The following is a 19,222-nucleotide window of genomic DNA, read 5'->3' as shown; positions in this document are numbered from 1 at the left end:
TGTAAACAAATGAAATTGTTGCCTATCCAGAAACTAGGGCTAACTCAAAGAATACATCAAGAGTAGAACTAAGCTATAACAGTTCTCCAATAGTTCTTAAACCTGCTTCCATTTGTTGAATTATCTATGAAAATGTTTGCATATTTATATCAAATCCCTAATTTTCTCTTCCAATAGCATATGTCAGGGGCATAAAGCTGTTGTACAAAATTGTTGGGAAATGGCAGGGTGAAGATTTGTACAATAAATTGTATTCATATTTGTTTCTATCCCAATAAAGGAATTTTGTTCCGGTAACTAAGCACTTACGTTAATTTTTCTTCATGTTTTGATATTTGGACATATAAACTGTTCTGAAACAAAGGCATATGTGTGTTTATGGAAGAAATGCACTTAATTCTGCTTATTTTTTTTCATGATCATTTTTATCACAACGGAGCATTTTATTTTAGGACTTAATTGCTATTTGGAAAAAAAGTATTTCAATGGGAAAAAAAAACAATACAATCACTTGTGGGTGGTTCGCAGGCCCTTTTTTATTTAAGAAAGTATATTTTATAGACATCTAAATCTGCCTACCTGGCTCAGTTTTGTTTTTTAATCTCAGTATGTTTCAAAGGTTGGCACAAAAGATACTCTGTCTATATAAATAGTAAATGATTTCTAATGTTTATTTTCTATGATAAAGTAAAGAAGTAAAGCATCTTGGGTACTTTTTGTGTACAAAAAAAAAGAATCTACAAATATTAATAGTTGAATTTTGTTGAACTTGTTGGCAAACTTTCCAAAATTAGAATCCTCTGGAGAAGTTGGAACCTCAATCCCCAAATATCTGGATGTTGGAGTAGACCTATCCATAAATTTATCTACATTTTATACCTATGATAAAGTTTTCACATTATTAATATGTTGTATTGTTATTGCTGAGTTGCACATATTCAACTTAAGTTATTATGGTGGATAACATTATACATAGAACTAATGAAGTAAGTTATGTAAGGTAAATCCTTTTTGAGCCATCCTCTGATTTCTAGAAACAAACGGTTCCCTCATTCACTATCTTCTCTGCTACATCTGCAGTGCTTTAAGACTTTCATCACTGTTGCAATTATCATGGTGACTTGAAACCACCAGTCCTGGAAACAAGGCTGAGCCTTGAGAATTGAAGGTGATTGCCTCTGGCCTGTTGTTCCAGTCCATTGGCATTCTAACTAGACAGCTTTAATTTCCATATAGAATCCATATTCCAAGCCTTATGGGAAAAGGAAGTAACATCATTTATGGGGGAAAAAGAAATGTCTTCCTTCTATGGAAAATTCTCTTGCATTTATACAAAATCTCTGAGATTAAATAATCCACCTTTTCCTCAATTGTCCCTTTTCACAATTCCTCTTTCATATCTGCTGTTTTCTCTCTTTTAATAAAATATACGCATTCTAGAAAGCTTTATTTATTCGATAGTGATACAGTATAGTGAAGAAGCAAAATCATCATGCTGTCCTAAGTCAAGTCTGCAATTTAAATGCAATTTGATCATGACATAGTGAGCTGGGCACAGCAGCACCCTTCTGAGCTTTAAACATTGTTTCTTCGAAGGCATAAATCTGTTTTGCAAGGTCTAGTGTTTCTCAGGCATCTGCTACATGGTGACAAAACCTAAAGAGGGAGTCAGATGTGTGCAGATACCGTGCTGGAGAATTTAGTTCAATCTGTAGTTTTCTTCTCTTTCCCCCATCCCTCACCCACCCACCCCCATTTCCTTAGAGAAATTAGCTATTCTATTCACTGCATAAATTTTCAGGTTTTGCTAGCACGACACTCAGGGTGTTGAATTTTTTATGACAAAAATGCTGTAATAATTGTTGAACAGATGTAAGTGTTGAAAAGTGGGCTTTGGCAGACCTCATGAAACCTCTATTAGCAATTTAACCCTGTCACTGCAACAGCACATAAGAGGGAAAAGAGAAGAGGCGGCCTTCGTTCAATGCCAATGAGGACAAATGGAAGACACTCCCAGTTAACAAAAACTCATTTGAGCTTCTTCGGAGGTGAGAAGAACCAGGATTCAGGAGCTAGAAAATGCCAGTGTTTATCTTAACTTCAAAGAGAAATGTGTGCTGTTGGAAATAAGGCATTTATATAAGTCACTCCAACACCATAGTTTGTGCTGAAACATACTGCTAAGGTGTGTCACTAGAACAATGTTGATAAAAGCAGGGAGCTGCTTTAAAACTGAACATGTAACTTCAAAGATCAGATGTTCAATATTATATTTATCATGGGTGAAAACACAACAACAATTTAGCCAACTTTACAGTGTTGCCTCATCTTTCCTCATGATTTAGTAAACATTTCAAAAAAGTTGTTTGTCCATATATAGAGAGTCACTGAGAAGTTGCCACCATCAGATACTCTCTAGCAAAAATGCCTACATATACATGGGTGTTAAACATATATTTCTCACATTCACATTTGCTCAATACTTTTTCTTTTAACATGGGGATCCAGTTTAATCCTATCAGAGGAAACTTGAAAACAAATCAGGCCCAAATAATAACTAGGATCCAAGCAAAAATTATGTAGAAGGATTAAAAGAACAACCCAGACTCAGGACTGCAATATCATTAGGATGCACAGTCAAAGGATTTGATATTAACCGAGGCATAAATCAGGATTTAAAATAAAAGAATGAAACTAAAGTTAAAAAGTGGTAAAAATAAAACATTTCTTATCATTATTTGGGACTGCTTTTAGTAGAAAGAATGCAAAACAATGGTGTAAAGGAAAAACAAGCAAATAGTGCAAGAGATAAGGACTGTTGCTTGAAAAAGATTTTGAACATGATGGACAAAAATCAGTTCATAGCAGCAGTAGACATTTCTAAATTCACATTTCATAATACCTGGAATTATGTGAAGTTAAGACAAAAATGTTACAGGTTATAAAAATTATAGACCAAAACATCTGGAGCTGGGGTCTCCAACCTTGGCAACTTTAAGACTTGTGGACTTCAACTCCCAGCAAAGCTGGCTGAGGAACTCTAGGAGTTGAAGTCCACAAGTCTTAAAGTTGCCAAGGTTGGAGACCTCTGTTCTGGAGGATACCTAGGTTATTTTGTTTTATACATATATTCATACATACATACCTATGTTTATGCTATTGGCTCTTGAGATATGCAACATTATGCAGAATGTAGAAAAAGGGTGAAAAAGTGTAATCTAAAATAAATAAAGGCATAAAAAAAAGGAATCCAAGGGTATATAGTGTATATTATAGATCTCCATACCTTTCTATCATTGCAAATCATTATTCCTTCCACTGTGTCCATATGCCACTTTCTACATCATTGCTTGTTCTTTAAATTTCTTCCTTCTCTCTTTTTGCAGTCCTCATCACTCTATCTCCAAAGAAATTTCTAGGTCTCCCTCTCCGCTCAGGCCATTTACTCTTTCTTCGTATATTTATTTTGCAATTTGTTTGTCATTCATTATTTGACCAAGTCATATCAATATTTTATTTCATATTGGTCAATCACTGATGTTTTCAGTCTGCATTCTTTCAACATTTTTAACAATTCTTCTCTTACCACACACTTAATTTTCTATTTTCATAGCCATCTCTCATTTGATAGAGGCATGCTCTTATAGATACTTCCCCTTTTTTGCAGCAGATATTTATTCCTTGCAACATAATACACATTACATTTCTACTAGTATTCACACAATGTATCTACCAATATTTTTCTAGCCATTTTCCTCATCTTGAGTGAGCATTTTATTAAGATACACAAATGCATGCATTTACTCTAGTTTTTCACCATTTATGTGCAACTTACAATCACTTACTCCATTTTCCCTGTCAAAAACAGCTACTTGGTCTTTGACACTTTAATGTTCAGATCTATGTTCCTAATTGCACTATACATATAATCTATCTAGCATTTGATGCAGATTATGTAGGTTCTCAGCCAGCAATATGGCATCATCTGCATAAAAAATACATATACTTTCATATCCTAAATCAAGACACCTTAATATCACCAAACGCATCTTTATACACAAATGCTTTAAGCATTGAAACCAGGAGAATACAGTTATTAGACACTGTGAGAAGAAAGAGGGGAAAAGTTTTGTTTATGTAAGAAGACTCATGACAGTCTACATGTGAAAAACATGGGAAGAAAGGGTTTGAAAGTGTCAGCCCTTTGAGGTAAGCATGGTCAAAAAACAGGCATGGCAGAGATGTTCTTTATTGTGATAGGGTAGTATACAAAATCTGGACACCCTGTCTGTGTTTCTCGTTGTCCAATACTACACCAAACTAAATTGGGGTAGGCTTATTTTAGGATTTTTCTCATGCTGTCATTATTCCCTGAACTGAGTAATCTCCTAAAAGTCCCCTTTAACCACTCGCTCATTTTCTTCTCTATACGTCAAATCAGGTCTATATATCTTTACACCAATTTCTCGTCATAATAGGAGCCCTGTTAGCACAGTGGTTAGAATGCAGTATTGCAGGTAACCTCAGCCCATAGCTTGAGTTCGATCCTGATGGGGCTCAAGATTGATTCAGCATTCCATCCTTTCGAGGTTGGTAAAATGAGGACCCAGATTGTTGGGGGAAATATGCTGACACATAAATTGCCCTGCTGTAAAGCGCTATGGGGCAGTATATAAGTCTAAGTGCTATTGCTATAATCATTCCCCCACTTTCTTGTGCAAATTCACACCAGGCAATTCATCAGTAACAATAATGAGATAATCATGTCTCCCTCTCTCACTTAACAATAGTCCATGTACTAACAAACTCAACAACTTTCTTGCTTAAGCTTGAAAATCTGCAAGGTAAAGAAAGAAGTGGCGGAGATTCCATTGATGTTTTTCATTGTTATAGAACCATGATGGCAAACCTATGGCATGTGTGCCACAGGTGGCACATGTAGCCATATCAGTGGACATGCGAGCTCAGCTCCAGCATGCATGCATGAGCCAGCCAGCTGATTTTTGGGTCTTCTGGGCCCACCAGAAGTAGGGCCTCCAGCGGACCTCCAGGGGGGTAGAGAAGGGCATTTTTGCCCTCCCCAGACTCCTAGAGAGGCCCCGGAGGCTGGTGACAGCAAAAAACGGGCCTTCCAGTCCCACTGGAAGTTGTTAAACTGGCCATTTTTGGCCTCTGAAGGACTTCCAGGGGGGTGGAAAAGACCATTTTCGCCCTCCCCAGACTCCTAGAGAGTCCTGGAGCCAGGTGAGAAAGAAAAACAGGCCTACCGGGCCATCACATGTCAGGAGTGGGGGGGAGTGGGGGGCGGTTGCAGTGCATGCGTGGGGCAGGGTGCATAGAATTATGAGTGTGAGCATGCACGTGCATGACCCCCCTCCCCCCTCCTGGCACATGATGGCAAAAAGTTTAGCCATCACTGTTATAGAAACTTGAAGCCAGTCAGAATTTCTCTTTCACCCATTTTATGCCTCACAAAATCAAGATAGGAAGAGTCTTAGTTTCTTTCTCACACTTTCTTTTTTCCAGGATTTTCTAAAAGTCTGTTTTAATGGCTCGCTTATTTCTTTGCCATTCTCAAGGTCAGAGAATCTGCCTTAAATAAGTCACTACAACTCTGCTGGGAATTCCTCTTCTAGTTTTGAAGACTACTATTAAAGATTAAAGATACCTTCCTGAAATCTATAGGGTTCTTGTTTTCCTGGTTTGAGGAACTTGATAATCATAAACATTTCTTACATTTACACAATATTTAATGATCTGACAGAATGCAGCTATCTGGTCTGCACATTCATAAAATATTGTTTGTTGGACTTCCATGAAAGAAATGGCAGACTGAAGATGGCTCTGTGAAAAATGGAGCTGACAACTGTAGGTAGAATGTAGAGGTGGCAAGTGGACTAATTTTATTCCAGACAGGGAGAAGACTTGGAATCTCCCAAAAGAGTTCCAGAGAGCTGCTTCTTGCAAGGAAGCTACATTGAACCATTTATTCAAAAGTTTTTTTTTTAAAAAAAATCAGGCTTAAGATCATAGGGAAAATCTACCTATTTATAACTGATCTAGCTTTATCAACATTCAGAACATCAGATATGCATGTAGTGGATAAAGTGGCATATTTTCTGTATTTCAACCATTGTTCTCAGGATATTTGTTATATGAATAAATATAATCTATCATGGCATTATCCTATACTTACTGTATTATCCTACATTTACTCTTCTAGCTATGTGACTTTATATATATAATATTCATGAGAAATCATTTTTACATGATTGCCCCTTGGAGCTCCAAGGGCAGAGTGGTGGCCCAGTGGTTAAGACATTGGGCTTGTCAGCTGGAAAGCCAGCAGCCCAGGTTCGAGACCTGAGCGCCACATGACAGCATGAACTCCCATCCTCCCTCCTGCCAACCTATCAGTTCGAAAGTATGTAAATGCAAGTAGATAAATAGGTACCACTATGGTGGGAAGTAACAGTGCTCTGTGACATCATGCTGTCCACATGACTGCAGAAAATGGACAGTGCTGGCTCAATGGCCTTGAAATGAAGATGCACACAGTTCTCTATGGTTGACCATGACTAGTGGAGCAAAATCCACAAGGATTCCTTTTTTACTGGAGCTCCAGCACTGAAACCTGAGCCACAGAGTGAGAAGGTTAGTTGGCGATGATACTGAATTTCCTGATTATATGCAATCTCATATTGTGTACAACAAAGGTCTAAAAATGACATGTTCATCTCTTTATTTTTTATTTAATTCTAATGAATAAATTAGGTTGGATTTTTTGGACCTGTTTAGAACTTATTATTTAAGTATTTTTGTAATTTGCATTTTTTTCCTCTATAGTATTTGTTCTGTGTTTGTCATATGATTTTCAATGCTTTTAATGAGTTATTAAGAAGCCGTCAATTATGTACACAAATCATAAAGCAGAAGCAGGAATGCAGGATTCATAATACCAAGAGTCAAAGTATTTTACCTTGTAATATTACAAAATCCATTTTTAATAGATCCCTATGCCTAGATGTTGGCCATCAGATAATCACTGCATTGCTTACTTCGTTATATCAGTATCTACCTATATCTACTTATTTATTTCTCTAGAAGAAAGGAATTATTAATTTGAAGGTGATTGCCTAATGGCAAATAATTTATCAGTATGGTTATGCAGAATTCCTCCAGTTCTTGAAAAATGTTCTTGAAAAGAGATTAACAATTAGAAGATAAAGTGACCAGAATTATAACAAGGATGAAAATTTTGAAGAGGGGTTTGCAGTGCTTCTATCAGGATTATATCGTGGTGCCTGGTCAGGATTTGAGCCTTTGATTTAGTGGTAAATTTGAAAGCTCTTTTCTTTTATTCTTGATTTCATGAGAAGATGACTAAGAAACCTTTTTGGTGCCATATGGGAATGGGTTTCACAGAAGTAAATTGAGAAGCCTGACATGTTTGGCATTTCTGGTTTGGGCATGCTGAGTTGAATATCCTTGTAGAGCAGGAAAGGTGTTGCAGCAGCAAGCAGTAACCAGAAGGTGTTATCTTCTGGTCCACTTTTGATATCTCCGGAAAAAGGGGACATCAAATATACTGCAGGAACTGAAGTTTTTGTGGTTGGCTTGTGAATGGGCATTAAGGGAATTCCATCAAGCTCACAATCATTAACATAGCCTGTATGGATAAAAAGCTCAGTCAAGCCTCATTTTTTATTCACTTTTGGAATTGCTTCTTAATTGCTTTTCAACTATTAAGAAAATTCAGATTGACAGGCTTTACATTTACTGGTGAGTCTCCTTCAATCCTTGGAGAAGAACAGCACTGACTGTGTTGTGAATAACCTCTGTTGGAACTGGGATGGGACTGATGCCTCTGATCTGGATCTCCTTCAACTTCCAGCAGCTTTTATACCATTGATCAAGAAATCCTCTGGGGTCATCAGACCCCGGGATCCTATTACCACATGTGGTGGACATGCGCATAAGCAAGGAGATATTGGACTAAGATACACACGTGGTTGGAAAAAATGATAAAGAAACATATTGACTTTAAACCAGAGATATTTTTATTAGGGATTATATCGGAGACATATAATAAAGAACTGCAATATTTAATTGTGAATTTCTTGACAGAATTGTAGAATTCTGTACAATTGTAGAATTGTATTTGCTAAAAACTGGAAAGGAGAAAAGTTACCTAATGATGAAGAAATTATTAAGAAAATGATGGAATGTGCTGAAATGAGTAAATTGACATTTGAAATAAGAGAGCAGGAAGATAGACAATACTATTTGATATGGGATTTATTTTACCAATGGATAGAGAATAAGAATTGGAAATAATTATGATATAAATGGATGTTGAAATTTTTGGAAATAAGCTAGCATGTTTAGTGATAAATTGAAGAGAGGAGGAGCACAAAAATGCCACCAATTGATACACTGTTTATAATTGTATGGAATGATAATGTTTTTATGTTTTGTTTTGTTTGTGTTTTTGAAAAATAAATAAATAAATAAATATATATATATATATAAAAAGAAATCCGCTGGGCAACCTATGGGAGTTAGAGCATCCTATGGTGGTTCTCCTCCTTTCTCTGAGGGCAGTTCCATTTGGAGTTGGCTGTGAGAAGAGATCACAGCTGAAATTCCTAATCTGTGAGATGCCTTACCATTTGACACTCCCACTGCTTGTTTTTAAAATCTACATAAAGCCAATAAGATAGGTGATCCATGTTTGAGACCAGATATCATAAGTATGCTGACGACACGAAGTTTTATAACCTGGGCTATTCAAGTGAAAGGCTTGCCAAAGACTTGTTCCCACTTCTAGAAGCTCAACCCCAGCAACACTAAGTGGCTGGGTATTTTTGACATACTGGTCCTGAAAATTTTCCATACATAGTCCTGGCAGGAGTAGCACTCCTGCTTCAGAACTGGTGCACAGATTGAGGGTTTTCCTGTGGCCAGTAGAGTTTTTGCACATATTCATTTAGTGACCAGTTGTACTCAGTCCTGGATGGGTGGGGGGTGGAGGGGCAGAGTTCCATATGATCACTTATGTACTATTATCTGGTGGGTGGAGTACTGTAATGTGTTATACCTGGAGCTGCCCTTGAAGACTATTTGGAGATTGTAGAAGATGACTTGGAAGCTAGGAGGCACAGAAAGTAATGGACATACCATTGCTGCTCCAGAGACTCTACTGGCTGATAGTTAACTTCTGGGTATAATGCAAGATGCATTGGGTCTGTCTGAATGACCGTCTTTGTCCAATAGCTTCTGCCCAGCCATGCATTCTCTGTCATAATGAGTGATCTCTGGAATAGCAGCCCCCAGATATCTTCTATTCTACGTATTTTTACAAAGTTTTTGAAAACATAGCTTTCCTCCTAGGCTTTGGATTAGGGTAGGTAGAAATTTTCTTTTAGGGGTTTATATTCATTGAATGTTTTCTACGATGATGTACACTGTTATTCTATCATAGGTTTGGTTGTTATTGTTTATAAAGAAACAAATAAGCTACAAAATATATATTCAATTCAATTGAAAATAAATTTACAAAATACCAACCACATGCCTTGGAATGGAATGCAGATACCTGGCATAAACTAAAAGAAATGTGTATCCATAGTTGCTAATCATGAACTAAGTCAAAGCCAGATAAATTATTCTGAGTAAAACAAGGTTTTACCACTGTAAGATATTTTCAGTAAGGCAAGTATCTAGGCCAGTGATGGTGAACCTTTTAGACACCGAGTGCTCAAACTGCATACGTGTGCATGCCCAAACTGAAAGGCAAATGTGCGCATACATGAACATGCACGCATGCGCAGCAGAGACCCAAAGACCATCTGGCCGGCGGGTGGCAGGGCATCCCAACACTGGCGGTGTGGCAAGAGGTAAGTTCTTTTTCTTTCATGAGCTTCTGTTTCGTCGTTTGCCGGGAAACAGAAGCTCACGAAAGAAACTCCATGGAGATCTGCCCTGGGGTGATAGAGTGCCAGCAGAGAGGGCTCTGCGTGCCACCTCTGGCACATGTGCTATAGGTTCACCATCATAGATCTAGGCAAAGGTCTACATCTCTTCCCAAGCACATCAATTGAGCCTTCTCTCCCTGATTTTCTTGGATTTGATTCTGGATCATAAGAGTGCTGATGGGAGCAATCCAAGGTCTTTGGACTAATTGAATATAGTACTTGCAAACAATTCATATGTATCATTGGAAATATAGAATAATTGTAAGGATGAATATCTAAAAGAAAAGGAAAGAAAAAAAGATGAAAGGATGAAAATTCGAGATTATCTGCAGATATCTTGCTTTGACCCCTCCCAGTTTTTGTATTGGCATTTTGTATTGGCTAACAGCCCCAAGAGAAGATCTTATCATCAATGGATAAAAGTTCCATTCATGAACAAAAATCTAAATACTCAAAGCCAGATACCAGATTGGCAGAGCAGAATGGAAAGATCAAGGGTTTTGTTATATTTTCTTTCTGGATTGGAAATACTTAGCAGTAGGAATATTTCCTATTCCTGATTAATAATTTCCAGAAAAGTATCTGGCTATTTTACTATAGGAAAATATACAGAGGTGGACGGGTACATGAATTAACAACTGGTTCACCCAGCACCGAAAATGTGAGCGTGCATGCACGCGTGCTCTTCGCTCATATGCGTGTCTTCCATGCATGCACTTTTTGAGATGGGTGGAATAAAATAAATAAATTGTAGCAAAAGAGTCCTAATATAGGAAACATTAAGGAATAAATTGTAACCTGGGGAGTCAATAAGAATACACCAGTTTATAAATCCCAGTATAACAATAGCTAAGAATTTTGACTGCTCCATTTTGAAGTCACAATTTGGCCCACCACTTTTCCAGATATGAGCCTTAGCTCATTCTATGGTCAGGAAGAGTGTGTTTTTTCCTCTGTCTATGTAAGGACTCTGTTTACAGTATTGTCCCTTCAATCTATCCTTCTTTCCCCTCAGTGGAAGAAAATACCACCTTTAAATTCACTTCCTCTTTCTGTCTGACTTACGATTGATAGTACTCACTGTAAAGCATTTTGTGATAGTTTGTATGAAAGATGTTACATAAAATGAAATGGTATTGTATTTATGACCAGCACTATAATAATCATCTATCAGCATTTCCATTATAAACCCTCTATTGTTGAAGGTTTTAAAGCTCACCCATAAAAATTCACTTCAGACTGGAGCCCAGTCTGCACAAAAGCATAAACAAATCAGTTTTGCCATTTTTGAGTTACTGTTGTGCGTAAGAATGAATGTTGGGTACTTAAGACCGTTCTTGGCTACTGACGTTTGTAAGTAGCATTTTCAGAATATTCAAAGTCCTGTTTACAAAATGGGGTATACCTTGTGAAAGCTAGCACTTACATACTCAGTGGGTGACTGCACACCCCAGCAACCATTTGCACATGCAATTAACCAGTCTGATTGTATATGCTAGGATTCTTCTCCTGGTACATTTGAGTGCCGGAGACACATGGAAAATAGTGAGATTTTTTTCTCTTCGTTCCGAAGCCAAAGGGAAAGCAGAGACTGACACTGATGATCTGCAGTCCATCAGCTTTTGAAAATTAGACAACCATCAATTTGAAATATCTCACCATTTTATTTATTTATGTGGCTATGTGCATGTATATGTGTGTGTGTATGTGTGGGTGTGTGTCACACAAAACATACCTTAAAAGAGAATATATTAAAGAAAGCTTTTGAAGTGGGCTGAATCTGTCAAGAAAATGACAGAGAAATCTCTCATTAAACTCTCCTTTTTGCTGATCAACCTGATCATTTCCTGGTCAAAACATCAGCACAGAGGCTCTTTTAAAATTTCATTTTATTCTTCTTCTGTTGCTATGTCAGATAATCCTTTTGTTCCATCTGCAAACACTAGGGGGTAAATTTTTATCACGTTGCTCAGGGATTTAGCCATAGGACTCCCATTAACGTTAATGGGAATCACGTAGCTCAAGTGCTCTGTGTTGCAATGAATATTTTACCCCTTCATTCAGAGCACTCAGTGGTTGAATTTTTAATTATATTTACAGATAAATTCCATAACCAAATAGTAGCTCCTGGTGCAAATTGTGTTATAAAAGGGAGTGGATCTCAAACTTCATTTTAACGGCAACCATAAGCAATTAGTTTTTCATTTCTGGCTGAAACTGTGTGGGTTTTTAAAAATCAACCTATTTTTTTCTTTTAAAGGAAGAGGACACATTTAAGTTTGTCAGTTTCCATGAGAGCTCCTGTGATTTGTAGATGCAGTCAGTGGAAGCATATGCAAGCATGTTTAAGTATGAATTTTTAAAAAATACATATAGTTGTGGCTTTGCTTGAAATCATACTACAACTCTCATACTTACTACTCATGATTATTTTCTATAAAATACAATACTCTTCACTGTACAAGATATTCAAAGTGATAATACAAGGTAAAACATGACCTATGAAAGAGCCATCAATACATATATAAAAATCATAGGACCAGTGGTGAAATCCAATTTTTTTTAGTACTGGTTCTGGGGAAAGGCTTGGTGGCCATGGTGTGGCTTGGTGGGTGTGGCTTGGTGGGCGTGGCAGGGGAAGGATACTACAAAATCCCCATTCCCTCCCCACTCCTGGGGGAAGGATATTGCAAAATCCCCATTCCCACCTCACTCTGGGGCCAGCCAGAGGTGGTATTTGCCAGTTCTCTGAACTACTTAAAATTTCCGCTACCAGTTCTCTGAACCACTCAAAATTTGAGTGCTTTGATATGAATTTGTAGTGATAAAGTGGCAGAAGAGGTCACTGCTGAAGGATGATATAAAGCAGAAGTGGGTTTCAGCAGGTTCTGACCAGTTCTGGAGAACCGCTAGTGGAAATTTTGAGTAGTTCAGAGAACCGGTAGTAAAAATTCTGACTGGCCCCGCCCCCATCTATTCTCTGCCTCCCAAGTCCCAGCTTATCGGGAGGAAATGGGGATTTTGCAGTAACCATCCTCTGGAGTGGGGAGGGAATGAAGGTTTTACAGTATCCTTCCCCTGGAGTGAGGTGAGAATGGAGATTTTACAGTATCCTTCCCCTGCCATGCCTACCAAGCCATGCCACACTCACAGAACTGGTAGTAAAACATTTTGAAACCCACCACTGGTATAAAGCAAGTCTAATTGAACAAGGTAAGGCCCTTCATTAAGAACTACAGTGAGACAGTAAGGCCAGCAAAACAGAGATATTTTTTCAGATTCTCTCTTAAGAAGGCATCCCAGGATCTAACAGTGTTAAATAATTTTGGCTTTGATTCCAAACTTTTTTGGGGGAAGGTTGTTGAGAAGATAGTCTTTGATAATTTCAGAGTCTGGAGGAAATGGGTTAACTGGGCTCCTTCTAGTTCAGCTCTAGACACAGCATCAAGTTGACACAAATTATGCTTGTGGATCATTTCTGGCAGGACCACATCACTTTGAATTGGGATATTCTTTTGCAACTGCTCACAGCATTCACTTCTTTCAATCTGTGCTCTTAATATTGGTCCCATCAGAATGACCTACCCAAGTAGTATAACACTGGAAAACTGAACCAGTTCATAAACAACATGCAAAGTTCTCTCTCTGTAGTAGTTTGCTGAAAAGATGTAACGAAGCCCTAAGACAAGAAATAGCAGGAAGAATGAGTGTAAGACTTATAGTCTTGTTACTGTGCCTCTTTTGTTACATGCCAAACGATTTATTTGGAAGTGCTATGTTTAATACTGCATATATTTGTAAAGTGCCTTGGATCATTTGTTTGCATTTAGTTTCTCAGAAAATAAAGAGATTCAGTTGGCTCTAATGTGTGTTGGATTTTATGTGTAGATGAAGAATATTTGGATCATTAGATCTTTCCAAATTAATTCAATTTTAAGTGTCCCAAATGCATGTATGTTATCCTAGCCTGTCAATTAAAATGTTTTTTCTTTAAAAGGCCTGATATCTGTAGCCACTGTCACCAAACAATTAACAATGTACTCTAAAAAAATTAATTTTTATAAAGAGCCCATAATGATACATATAGCCCTTATTCATGCTTATTTCTATCAGTTATGTGTGCACTTTCCTAGACAGTTTTATCCAGTCGTGGGAGCCATTTAACAGCAATTAAATCCTGATGTATATTAACTTTCAGTTAAAGTTTTTCTTTAAAATATGCTGACTTGATATAATTCTATCCCAAACCTGTGCAAACTTTTGTATTGAAGAATAACAGATGGCAGAATAAATAAACAAATATTCCTAATATGCCATGGTGGAGTCAAGTTTGGCTGACTCTGAGAAACCTCTGATAGATTTCTTTACATTTTTTATTTAGGCCTTTATTTAATCACACATTGTTTGATTGAGAGGGAGAAAAAAATAGATATGCATATTATTATGGGATCATATAGAGACGGGAATCAGTATACTTCCATGTTTGTGTGTGCTTGCGCACAAACTAAAAACAATTTCTATTTATGTATGTCACATATGACTCATCAAATCAACTTTAATATTCATTTTGCTTTGTTTTATTGGGCTAAGATCAGGAGTGGGTCCTAACCGGCTTTATTACCGGTTCTCTTTGTGTGCGTGCTTTGCACTCAATCGCCTCTTCGGTTATGCGCTTTGCGCGCGATTGCCACGTGCATGCTCAGTTTGCTCGCAGGCACACCAAACGAGCACTTCGCACAAGCGCATTGCGAATCTGCCCAGCTGAGGTGTGGCAATCTGCTCTGCCGCACTTCTCAGCTGGGCGAAAACAGCAGAAATATAAGGTCAGAATAACGCAGGGGTGGGCGGGAGGGCCCACCTCTCAAAGAAAGAGAACCGGTTCGGTGACGTAATAATGTCACCGCTACCAGCTTGCGCGAATTGGGCTGAACCGGGAGGAACCCACCACTGGCTAAGAGTGTGTAGTTTTTTTTTTTCTAAGGTACCATCCTATTGTTCCAAAACAGCAGAAAAAAGTTGGGAAGTACTCTTACCTATTAGACTCAAAAAATCATTCGACACATAGAGCCAATCCCTTAAAGAAAAGAATACCAGTTATTTCATCTTCCATCTTTCCTGAGATAATCCATGAGATGCTACTGTAAAATATAAATTGAACAAGAATGTTTCTTCTTCTGAAAATGAGGAGAGATGATTTTGCTGCTGGTTTGGACATAACTTTGAACACCATTTACTTCCCTAGCTAAGAAATATAGAGAGGGGTGGGGGGGAATCCCAATCTGATATAGCTTTTAAAGTACCTCATAAGAGAACATACTTCTGGATATCTTACCTTTCCAGTAGTATGTTGAATTTAAGATAGACACAGTGGTTGTAAAATATCTTACTATAAAACGTTTGGGATTAGTGTGAATTTACCAGTTCCTGTTCATTTTATAGTGAACTGGGGTGAAACAGAGTTTGAGTGAGAGTTACAATGACCTTTTGCTTTAATGTATGAAAAGTATTTTTTCTTAAAGGAAAGGACTTATCTCCCAGATTTTAGGCCAATAAACATCCAGGGACTCATCATTGTATCAGGTGGTGAGATTGGACAAATTCTGTGGAAGGATTTTTAACAGATCGAATTTAAGAAATTAAACTATAGGAGAAAGGCTAAACCATATATTATACATATCTACATACACACACACACACACACACACACACACACACACACACAGAGAGAGAGAGAGAGAGAGAGAGAGAGAGGGAGAGAGGGAGGGAGGGAGAGAGAGACTCACACATGTATAATAATGCTAAACTAACTCAGGAAAGAAAAAAAGAAATCCTCAGAACAATACGAATTATATATTCAAAAGTAGCAGTTATAATAACATTAAAAGAAGAAAAGATGGAAAAATGCTTGAAATACCTGAATGCAATACAATTAAGGGTTAAATAGGATTTGAGAAACACTCATACCTACAAATGACAACTGACAGTGGGCTTTTTAAACAAGTTTTAAGTCACTGATGATTTTATGGATCTGTCTTAGTCTTTTTTTAAAAAAGCATTTGATGTTCTCAATATATATTATTTTCTCATGCTCATTTTTCACATGTTCAACTGAATTGCATTCAACATTTATAAACAGAAAGAATTCTTATGAGGCAGACCAATGCTTTCACTAAAGGAATTTTTGTTGTTTTGTTAAAAATATTCTTTTTCTATGGAAAATCAAGCACTAAATATTGTTTATACATGATATTAATGGAAAGTGCCCAACAGGAAGAAGACTCTGTCTGCTGCCTGCCTGCCTTCTGTCCCCCCCTCTCCCTCTCTCTCCCTCCCTCCTTCTCTCTCTCTCCCTCCCATACTCAATGAGTAGTCCAAATCAAATAAATAATAATAATAAAATAACAATAGTACTACATCCACATGGAGAGAAGTAAGTAGTGGGTTACCACAAGGCTCCATTTTAGGCCCAGTACTTTTCAATATCTTCATAAATGACTTAGATGAAGGAATGTTTATTTGATGTGTATCACTCCTTTCTACTTTGCTTAATACTCAAGGCAACTAACAATAACTAAATAGATACCACATTGAGTGTGGCCCTATACAAACCATTCATTTATAAGGAGACAAAGTGGTTATGCTGCTTCTTACCACTCTTTCTAGTGAAACAAGATCCTTCTTTCTTTTTAAAAAAATTTTTTTTTTTAATTTTTTCAAACATAAACATAAAATGTATCTTTCAAGAACGAAGTCTCGATCCGGTCATAGATAGATACAATCGCTTACATTTCTTTAACAGGCTCCATTCACAATTTCCCATTATATCTTTTAAAATTAAAAATCAGAACATAAATTTTTTAACATGAATTCTAGCATCTTAATCTAAACCATTCTATTATATCACCACAAATTAATTTCCAAATAAACTTAACTCATTTTTATAGCCATTTATAAATCCAAATTATATCTGGTTCTTTCCCAAGCTTCCTTCAATACATCTTTTAGCATCAATAACAAAACATTTATCTTAAAAAATAGTCTAACCTCTTAATCTAATTATTTACCTTACAATTTTATCACCACAAATCTTATTTTCAAATTAAGTACAACTCTATTTTTGTTTCAATTTTTAGAACAAAATTCTATCCATATTTCTTAATCTCTAGGCCCATTTCATCAAATCTTTAAATCTTAGACTTTATCACTTTACCTTTAATTTTCTCACGCTTATCGTCTATTACACATTTCATTTTACACAGATTTATCTCAAAATCCATATCCTCCTCCATATCTCCTACTATTGTTTGGCTGATTTCCAGCATATTTTATTTTGGCTAATTTCCAGCATAATCTCCTCCAAGCCTCCAACTATTGTTTGGCTGATTTCCAGCATATTTTATTTTGGCTGATTTCCAGCATATTCTCCTCCAGAACTCCAACTCTTGTTTCGTTGGTACCCAGTATCTCTTATTTTACGTTTTTCCTTGCAGTATATCTGTCTATTATTTAGCTATTTCCCAGTATACTCTTCCAAATTAATTCTCAACACATTTCATAATATTAATCATTTCCAGCATACATTAAGTTCAATCACAATTCGTTACTTAAGTCTGTGTATCTTATATTTTCATCCAGTAATACATTAATCAGTCATATTTACTTACATGCTTTTATCTAAATGTTTGAAAGTAAGATGGTAGGGGTTAACTGTAAAGAAATGATTCCAACTTCTTCCTTTCCTTTCCTTTCCTTTCCTTTCCTTTCCTTTCCTTTCCTTTCCTTTCCTTTCCTTTCCTTTCCTTTCCTTTCCTTTCCTTTCCTTTCCTCCCCTCCCCTCCCTTCCCTTCCCTTCCCTTCCCTTCCCTTCCCTGATATGTTTGTTTATTTTGTGTGTATGTTTGTCTCTCTCTCTCTCTCTCTCTCTCTCTCCCTTTGTGTGTGTCTGTGTGAGTGAGTGAGTGAGTGAGAATTTCTCAAGCCATGTAAAATAACATGATTTACTTGTATAAATAGTGTGCATCAAAACAAAAATAATAGTAATTCCTCATATTATTAGGTCTTATCTAGCACTCTGAAATATGAAAAAGAACAAAAGCCATTCAGGATGGAGAACAATAATGTTCTAAGGTCAGATAATAAAATGATCCTAATTCACATATCAGCTTTTTGAATGTTGCTTGAGTTTTCAAACAATTTCTGAATCTTTTAAAAATGCAGACCAATTCTGGGCTCTCAAATCTTTATGGTTACACTGTATATTTTTGTTGTTGCTGTTGCTACTGACAATTTTCCTGAATTTGGATTTTAATTTTGCAGCTTCGAGCTGGAAAAATATGGTCAGATTTTAAAATCTGTTGAATTCCTGTTTCAACTTTACAAACAAGGTTTGTGTTGAGCACCAGCTGTCAATTATAGACATACCCTCTGGTATGCATAAAGCAGTTTAATTATAACTGATGCCTGTCATATAGTCCATTTTCATTACAAATTTTTGCAAAGTATGGTGCAATTTTCAGGAGAACAAACAACTGACTATTATTAAATGCATGTTCTTAGTCCTGGCTTCTGGCATAGATGTTAATTTATAAACTTTCTCTCTCTCTCTCTCTCTCTCTCTCTTTCATCTACTTACTATAAAGCAAATAACCATCTATCTCTTTAATTAATTAAATGCAAAACGTCTGGATCAGAAAATGAACATTTCAATACTTTCAGACACACAATGGCATCATATCAATATTTAAAATCATTTTATGCATGTATTCCAGGTTGTCCAACTTCATTAGGGGCATTCATCAACCTTCTGACTACAGTATATTCCCAATAGAGTTGTAGAGTTGTAGGCCTCAGGCCCTACCAAACAGAAATTTTAACTAACTTAACTTTTTAATTCATGTTATTCTGAAGTAATGTGAATATTATCTCTCTCTCTTTTTAACCTCTTGCCTGACTAAGACATTTAGCATGCAAACATTTAAATGTTCCCTAATTATGTCAGAATGTGTGTTAAAGACTATAACATAGCTCCTTCCTTTACTTTTCTCTATTACTGTTTCTTCTATTCACTCTACTCTTGCTTCTTTTTAAAATAATATTACTAATTAATAAAGTAATTATCTCAGGATTTCCTGTAAATATTTGATAATTGTTTTTGTAGCCCTCAAAAGTGTCTCTTTATTGCAAAGCAATTATATTTGATTCTGTTTGCATTAATACTTTGCTTTTTTCAATACAGTCCCCTTCAT

General features: G+C 36.6%; 1 long non-coding RNA gene across 1 annotated transcript in view; it reads left to right on the top strand.

Moving 5' to 3' along the window:
* The first annotated feature begins 6,512 nt into the window (after nucleotides 1-6,512).
* The window catches only part of LOC117665967 (uncharacterized), a 35,485-nt gene continuing 22,775 nt past the window's right edge, over nucleotides 6,513-19,222 (top strand). The window contains exon 1 of the long non-coding RNA XR_004591534.2: nucleotides 6,513-6,654. This is a non-coding gene — a long non-coding RNA (uncharacterized LOC117665967). The remainder of the gene's footprint in view (nucleotides 6,655-19,222) is intronic.

This window comes from Pantherophis guttatus, chromosome 1, assembly GCF_059756535.1.
Source record: "Pantherophis guttatus breed Tessera chromosome 1, ASM5975653v1, whole genome shotgun sequence".
In the NCBI taxonomy this organism is placed as follows: domain Eukaryota; kingdom Metazoa; phylum Chordata; class Lepidosauria; order Squamata; family Colubridae; genus Pantherophis; species Pantherophis guttatus.
Note: the sequence above shows the minus strand (reverse complement) of the source record. Positions and strands in the feature narration are given on the sequence as shown.